Raw genomic sequence first — 8,753 nt, 5'->3', positions numbered from 1 at the left:
CAAAAAAAAAAAAAGAAACAAAAACATAAAGTGGAGAAAGGGAACCCTATTAAATAAATGGTTCTGGGATAATTGGCAAGTCACACGTAGAATGAAACTGGATCCTCATCTCTCACCTTATACAAAAATCAACTCAAGATGGCATAAAGACTTAAATCTAAGACCTGAAATTGTTAAGATTCTAGAAGATAACATCAGAAAAACTCTTCTAGACATTGACTTAGGCAAAGACTTCATGACCAAGAACCCAAAAGCAAATGCAACAAAAACAAAGATAAATACATGGGACTTAATTAAACTAAAAAGCTTCTGTACAGCAAAAGAAATAATCAGCAGAGTTAACAGATAACCCACAGATAACAGAGTGAGAGAGAATCTTCACAATCTATGTATCCGACAAAGGAGTAACAACCAGAATCTATAAAGAACTCAAATCGCAAGAAAAAACAAACAATCCCATCAAAAAGTGGGCTAAAGACATGAATAGACAATTCTCAAAATAAGATATACAAATGGCCAACACACATATGGAAAAATGCTCAACATCACTAATTGTCAGGGAAATGCAAATAAAAACCGCAATGCCATACTACCTCACTCCTGAAAGAATGGCCATAATCAAACAATAATAGATGTTGGCATGGATGTGGTAAAAAGGGAACACTTTTTTACACTCTTGGTGTGAATGTAAACTAGTACAACCACTATGAAAAGCAGTATGGAGACTCCTTGAAGAACTAAAAGTAGATCTAGCATTTGATCCAGCAATCCCACTGCTAGGTATCTACCCAGAGGAAAAGAAGTCATATAAAAAGATATTTGCACACACTTGTTTATAGAAGCACAAGTTGTAATTGCAAAAATATGGAGCCAACCGAAATGCCCATCAATCAACAAATGGCTAAAGAAAATGTGATGTGTGTGTGTGTGTGTGTGTGTATACTGATATGTACCATAGAATACTACTCAGCCATAATAAAGGAACAAAATAATGGCATTCACAGCAACATGGGTGGAATTGGAGATTATTATTCTAAATGAAGCAATTCAGCAATGAAAAAGCAATATCATATGTTCTCACTCATGTGTGGGAGCTAAGCTATGAGGACTCAAAGGCATAAGAATGATACGTTGGACTTTGGGGACTTAGGAGAAAGGGTGGGTGGTGGGTGGTGGGTGGTGAGGGATAAAGGGTTACACATTGGGTACAGTGCATACTGCTCAGGTGATGGGTGCACCAAAATCTCAGAAATCACCACTGGTTCATGTAACCAAACACCACCTGTTCCCCAAAAACCTATTGAAATAAAAAAAAAAAGTTAAATAAAATAAAAAAAGAAAAAGGAACTGAGGCTCAGATAGAACTCGCTTCTCCATGGGGCCCTCCTTTATGGGACCCAAGACCTGAACCACAAATGACCTCCCCAAAAAGCCTGGCATTCAGGCCACCAGGGGGCCTGCTGCAGGCCTCTGGCCCAGCCCTGGGCTCAGCTCAGAGTTGAGGTGCCCCCTCAGTGCCCAGGGTCATCCAGGTTTCCCCAGCTGCAGCCCAGCCTGACCCCAGTGCTGACTTCCATGCAAGGAAAGGCAGTCCATTCTTTATTGTCTGCAGGGAGACACCCCTGGCCAGGGGACAGGCTCCAGGCCCCATCCTGGGAGCCAGCTCATCCTCTCTGCTGCCATCCTGTGAACTGATGGCAGGATCCTTCCCATCCTGTGAACTGCTCCTTGTCATTTCCATCCTTTAGGTGGGGAAACTGTGGCACAGGTCAGAGCTCTGGAGTAGTGGCTCTGGACAGAAACTTGGGCCCTTCCTAACCAAATCTGCTGTTCAGCCCTGAAGAAAGCCACTCAGCCTCAGGGCCCAAGGAAATGATGGGGAAGGGGTGGCCAGGAGTCTAGAGCCCCCTAGAGGCTAGGAGGACTGCAGCTCTGTGCCTGGAGCACTGCAGGAGAGTGGGTAGCAGGTGTCTCCAGAATGGGCATAAGGCCTCTATGGGGCAGGAGGAGGCCAGCGGCTTGCCCTTGGCCCTGCCTCCTCACTTTAGCCTCAGGTCACATCTCCAGCAGGGCCAGTGGAAAGCGGTGGGTGTCTGCAACCCACACAAGAGCTCTCGATCCCCTGCCCCAGGGCTGCTCCAAGATTGGGCCAGGGATAGAAGACAGCAGACAGTGGCCTGCCTTCCATTCTCTTCCTATAGATGCTTCTCTCCTTCACCAAGGGAGAAGTCCCCTCTGCCCCCAGCTAGGGATGCCAGTGGAAGGAGCCCTTAGCTCCCGTGGTCACCAGCTTCCTTCATTCTCGGCACAGACCTTGGGAAAGGCAACCCACGGCTCATCTTAGCCAGAACTCCCCTGAAAGGAGTGCCTGGGAGAAAGGAGTCTGTGTGCAAGAAGTTTTTGTGGGAAGCAATGCCAGGGGATAGGAGCAAGTGAGCCACAGGGGAACCAGGCAGGGAAGGAGGAAAAGCAGCAGGAGGCACCACCAACTCAGCCACCTCTGTGGGGTTCTGAGCTCCACCCCAAGGGGCCATCCATGGAAACCTGTGGGAGGTGCTGAACGTTGTCTGGCCCAGGGATGGGAGAGGGGAACACAGCCATAGGCTCCCATCCATCTATCAGGCCACCCAGTGACCTTGTGCTTCTGGGTTGCACTGTGTGAGTGCCAGGCAGTTCCCACAGGTGGTCCTCACAGCATGCCAGCTCTGGCAAGAAGTGAGTTGGGTGGTCAGCTGGTTCCTGCACAAAGCTGTGCAAAGACCGCATGGAAGAGGCCATGACAGCATCGTGGCTGGGACAAGCAGGAGGTGGAGAGGACGTGAAGTGGGCACAGAGGTGTCTGATACAGTTAAAAATAATGGATGTGAAATAGAAAATCTGAAGTATAGCAAGGCCGACAGATCAAGCAGCGACTGTCGCTGAAAAGACAGTTTATTATTCACAGTTCCTTAGAGGAGGGGGCTGCCCAGGAAGCACTGGTTGGGTCAGGAGGCAGAGAGAGAGAGGACAGGACCCTCCATCATGTAATTAAAGATGGGGTGGGTGAGCAGGTGTAGGGCTAATTTGTTTGAATAATTTCAGGGCTTTGGGGTGCAGGGCTGCCCCTGGTTGTCTGGTCCTGGCGCTGGCAGGATAGGGCAGAGGGATGGTGGTCTGGAGTATGAGATTCCAAAAAAGAAGGTGGCTGGGGTGTGGACACTGAGTTGGGTGGTTTTGCATTTGCATGAGCTCAGGGTGAGTCATGTCCTATCTCCATGGATTGGCCGACCCTGAAAGAGGCAGTCCCTCTAGGCTTAGCAAGGCCCCAGGTGTCAAAGGCCCCAGAATATAGACACTGAAGGATATGGTTGCTGAAGGCCACCTACCACCCCAGACCAGCTCGACCCTGATTGTGACATCACTGAGTCCTGTGTGTCCAGAGCTTAAGTGAAGGTGGTGGCCAGCCTGGATCTTTGTTCAATGTTAATACACAAGTAGTGGATGGGCCACAGTCCCTCCTGCTGCACCTGGTCTCAGCGCTAGAACCCATGCTCAGCAGCCCCTGCCCCCAATCACCTCTTCTGGAAGCCACCACCTGCAGCCTGCATGTCAGCTGCTCTGTGGCATTTGCCTGGTGGGGTGGCAGGCTCTTCCCGGGGGGCCTGAGACCTCGGTTGGCTTGCCCTTGTCCAGCCAAGGTTGCTGCAGCTGCCCACTGGTCATGATTCCCAGGAACGGAAGGACCAGGGGAAGCCCCAGAGCCTCTCTCCTTTGAGTTCCAGATGTCCCCTCTCTGGCCTGTGCAGCAGCAGTTGTCTTCTCACGGTGGCCGAGTTGGTCGCCCTCACCATCAGGCTCACTGCTGGGCTGTGGTTGTGGCTTCAGGTTCGGTGGCACGTTTGTCATGTCTCCCATCCACCACCAAGCCAGGACCTCTAATTTGGCAGAGCCAAACACTGTAGGGCAGGAGGTCTGTGTTCTGCAAGAGGGAATGGTGGTGAGAGGGCCTCCTCCCTGCACTCTGGGTGTGCGTTCTGATTCTGGGGCCAGCCTGGGCTCACTGCAGGCACTGCCGCCCACAGGACAAGACCCCAGCCCTTGGGCTGCTGGTCAAGCAGGCGCCTGAGCTGAGCCTCCGATGGACCACTCCTCTTAGGCCAGCCACTTCTGAGTGATGTGAAACAGAGTGAGATCAGGGCACCCATGCTCACCTTCCCGTTGTCACCGCCTTACAGCAGCTCAGTCCCCTGGTCCAAGGCAGAACGCCAGGGTTCCCTGAGAAATAAGCTCTTAAACTTAAGGACTGCATTGTAGATGGTGGACTAACTTCCCTCCTGGGTATCTACAATGGTACCAATTCTGTATCATCCTGGGATACACTGAGAAAGTCATCACTCCAATCATTTTCTGTGTGTTTGCTTCAGATGGGAAACAGAAGCCTCCTGTCCTGTTGGAGAAATGTTGCCACCAAATCCCCATGAGTCCTGGGATAGGGATGTCAGTGGAGGTTCTGCAGCCAGAAGGCAAACCAGGGTGGGAGTGCATGTGAGCTGCTGCCCCTCCATGGGGGGACAGGGTCCAAAGTAACCAACTTACCATCGGGCAGCTGTCAGTCAACTTAAGTGACGTCCCCGATCGCCAACTCAGCACCTGTTTCTGCTGCTGTGGTTGCTTATTTCCCAGCAACAGTAGCAGAGGCTGTGGCTCCACTGTGGCCCTCTCAGTGCCTCTGTTCATAAACTCCGAGTACTGGAGTGGACAAGGACATGGGCTGACTGGCGGCCACTGGACAGGTCAGGCTCCCCTGGTTGTCACATATGTCTCTGATAGATGCACACACTTTGTGCCCAATCTGTCCTTTAACCCCAGACCTCCTGGCCTCAGGTCTCCCATGCTTGCTCCTTCCAGGTCCATGGCCAGCCAGCCTGGCTGCACAAGGTCGTGCCTCCCCCTCCTCAGGCCAGTGTCTCTCCCTCCAGCGGGACCCATCAAGGGCACCGCTCCTCTGTAGGGGCAGTTCTGGAGGCTGCAGAACAGCATGGGGGTCCATATTTCATTGCAGACCCCTCTGTAAGCCAGGCCTTCATTTTTTCCTCTACCAGGTAGCCTTAGGGGACCCTCCCGTGAAGCCATAGGTGAGCCCAGGAATAAGACTTAGCGCAGCAGAGATGAGTGACAGGAATCTGGCCTCCTCTTTATGGACCTGTGCCCACAGACCTGCTCAGGTCTGGACCTGAGCACCCCTGCCTTCTGTCAAACAATGTGTGGCCACTGTGCCAGCCACCCAACCACCTCAGGACTCAGTGGATCTGACCACAGCCAGATGCTGTCACAGGGTCACTTGATGTCCGGGCTCTGCAGGGCCCAGCAGCATTCCAGTAGCTCCTTCCAGGACAGCATGTCCTTGCTGCAGGACTCTAAGCACCTTCCTCCTGGGACTGGCCAGAGACCCTGCTTTAGGACAGTTTGAGCTCAGTCAGAGCCTTCTGCAGGGGCCCGTCTTGCTCTGGGCCCCACTCAAATCGTGCAGCCTTTAAGCCACCTGATGAATGCAGAGCAGCATCCCCAAGGCTGATAGCTGCTGCATCCCAGTCCAAGAAGGCCCACTAAATGCTGTGCCCCTTTCTTTATGGTAAAAGGTGCAAGGGGCAACAGCTTCTCAGCCTGCCCCAGAGCTTGGGATCCCTCAGGTCCCCACAGATACAGCAAGCTCCATGCGTCCTACCAAGATAACCAGGGTGTATGCTATACTGCTTCCCAGGCCTCCTTAGCATGACCTCATCATCAGAGTGGACCAGCATAACATTCCATGGCATATTCATTCCTCCTGTGTCACATTAAGAGTTTTTAACTCCAATTAAATAGAATCTTTTCACATTGCTAAACTGCATATGTGCTATGATGCATTGCTACACGAATGATTCCAGCTACGTATTTTTTGGTCTGTCTTGGTCTTGGGCATCTAGGGGTCCAGGGGATGTGGAATGACGCTCATTCAGGTTCATGATGACGATTTTGGGTGGTGGGGTTTGGGAATGGTTATTTAATTTTCCTTTTAAATTTCTCTGTATTGTTTAAGTTTTTTGTTTTGTGTTGTGTTTTGTTTTGTTTTGTTTTGAGACGGAGTTTCGATCTTGTTACCCAGGCTGGAGTGCAATGGCGCAATCTCGGCTCACTCCAACCTCCGCCTCCTGGGTTCAGGCAATTCTCCTGCCTCAGCCTCCTGAGTAGCTGGGATTACAGGCACGTGCCACCATGCCCAGCTAATTTTTTGTATTTTTAGTAGAGTCGGGGTTTCACTGTGTTGACCAGGATGGTCTCGATCTCTTGACCTCATGATCCACCCGCCTCGGCCTCCCAAAATGCTGGGATTACAGGCTTGAGCCACCGCACCCGGCTGGCTGTTTAAGTTTTAAAGTGAGCAAATTTAGTTGTGATTAAGTAACATTTAAACATTCAGTGAAAATTGCTGAATGCATCATTTCAGCCAAAATGCTGGAGTCAGGTGAGTTTACATGGGAACCAGGGCTGACCTAACAGGGCAGGGTGGGAGTGAGAAGCCGGGCTCCCCTGGAGGTGGGTTGGAGGCTCTCCTGGAGGTGGGTTGGAGGCTCCCCTGGAGGTGGGTTGGAGGCTCCCATGGAGGTGGGCTGGAGGCTCCCTGGAGGTGGGTTGGAGGCTCCCATGGAGGAGGGTTGGAGGCTCCCTGGAGGTGGGTTGGAGGCTCCCCTGGAGGTGGGTTGGAGACTCCTCTGGAGGTGGGTTGGAAGTTCCCTGGAGGTGGGCTGGAGGCAAACCTAGCTGTGCTCTGGGCTCAGGTTCACATCAAGGGGCATGATATGCTAGGGAGGGTGTTGACTGTCTGGACCTTTCAGAAGCTAAGAAGTCAGAAGCAGGTCCAGACCCCAGGAAAGGGGCTGACAAGATGGGACAGGGACAATGTCTATTCCACTAGGTTGGAAACAAGAGAGGCCCCAGTCTAATTAAAACAGATCGAGTGGGCAAGAGAATAAAAATAGCATCCAAAGCACTTATGTGGCCCTTCAGCTGTACAGTGCTCTAAACACTTATTTGTATCTTCCGAACAACTGCAATCAGTAGGCTCTACAGTTATTACCATGTTACAGATGCCGCAACTAAGGGAAGGAAAATTTTAATACTTCCTTGAAGGAAACTGAGGCAGGAGTCTAGATCTAGACATGGGGTCAGCATTAATTCCCTCATGCATACATTGTTTTCAACAAATAGTTCCATGTGGCTGGTGCTGTTTCTGGTATCGAGAAAACAGAAGTGCACTAACCACCCCCCAACATACCCTGCCCCCAGGGCAGCCCTGCCTGATAGCGAGGATACATGCAACTTGGAAACACACAGATTTATTGTCACAAACAAGGACAAGGCCTTGAAGCAAGAAGATACAAGATGCTCACCTGGCTGGGGGGTCAGGGCAGGCTCCCGGAACAAAGAATATTTTAGCAGAAGCTGAAAGAATGCATAGAAGTTAGGGGTTGAAGAACATCCTGGGCAGAGGGAACAGCATGTGCAAGGGCCCTGTGGTGAGCAGGAGAGTCATTCATTAAGAGCTTCAAAAAGAGTGCAGCATAGGGCTTAGCGAGCAAGAGGGAGTCTGGTGGGAGATGGGAATGAAAAGGTGGCAGCACCTTGTGACTAGGATAAGGAGTTTGGATTTCATTCTTGGCTTGATGGTTTTGAGGAGGGCAGTAACTGGTCTGATTGACATTTTCACAGAAGACAGGCTGCTGCATAGAGTTGGGAGGCAAAGGAAGAAGCAGAAAGACCCACTAGGAGGTGATTGTAGTAACATGGCCAAGAGGGAGTGGCTGGCTGGGTCACAGCAGGGAAGGGGCTGCCCTCCTTAAGATTTCCTGCAAGTCCCTCACACTCCCACTTACAGCCTTTCATCTAGAACTTGGTCCCATGGCCACACTAACTACAAGGGAGCCTGATAAATGTGATCTGTATTCCCAGCACCCTTGTGCCATGGAAGACTCTGGCATTCTGTTTCTAAGTAAGAAAAGGGGGATGGATATTACAGCAGACATCTAGTGGCTCTACCAGTGTGATTTCATTTTTTTATATTTTTACATTTTTTAAAATCATGGATATGCCATAATTTTCCCCCACTTGGTTGCAGTGCAGTTGACAGTCTGCCATTGTGATTCAGACTTGGTGGTGGTGATGCTGCCAATGGGGCTGGAGGTGGTGGAGGTTAGGTCATAGGTGGTGGTGGACGTGAGGTGGCAATGCTAGCACTAGAGGTGGCAATGAGGATGTTTATGGTGGCCATGGTGGCTTCCTGAAGGTGGGAGCAACAATGGCTGGCAAGGTGGGGTCCAAGTGATGTGGTACATGTGAGGTGAAGGAGAAGGTGGTGGTGGTGGTGGTGGTAGCAGAGGTGATGGTGGTGTCTCATTGATGGTGATGGTCATGGTCATGGTGATGTTTGAGGTGATGGTGGTGATACTGATGTGTATGGCAACATTATTGATCTTGCTGAAACAGAAGGTGACAGTAGCAGTGGAGGTGATGGGTTTGTGTTAGTATTGATAGTGATGCCTGTAGCAGTGGTGATGGTATTGCTAACACTAAAGATGATAATAAAGTTTGGGATGATAGTGGTGAGGCTGATATTTGTGTTGATGGTGATGATGCTGGTGGTGGTAGTGGTGATGATACTAATAGTGACGGTGGTGGTGATGGTGATAATGGTGATGATGGTGATGGTGGTGGTGGTGATGGTGATGGTGGTGGTG

Source organism: Cebus imitator, unplaced genomic scaffold (genome assembly GCF_001604975.1).
Source record: "Cebus imitator isolate Cc_AM_T3 unplaced genomic scaffold, Cebus_imitator-1.0 Scaffold457, whole genome shotgun sequence".
NCBI lineage: Eukaryota > Metazoa > Chordata > Mammalia > Primates > Cebidae > Cebus > Cebus imitator.
Note: the sequence above shows the minus strand (reverse complement) of the source record.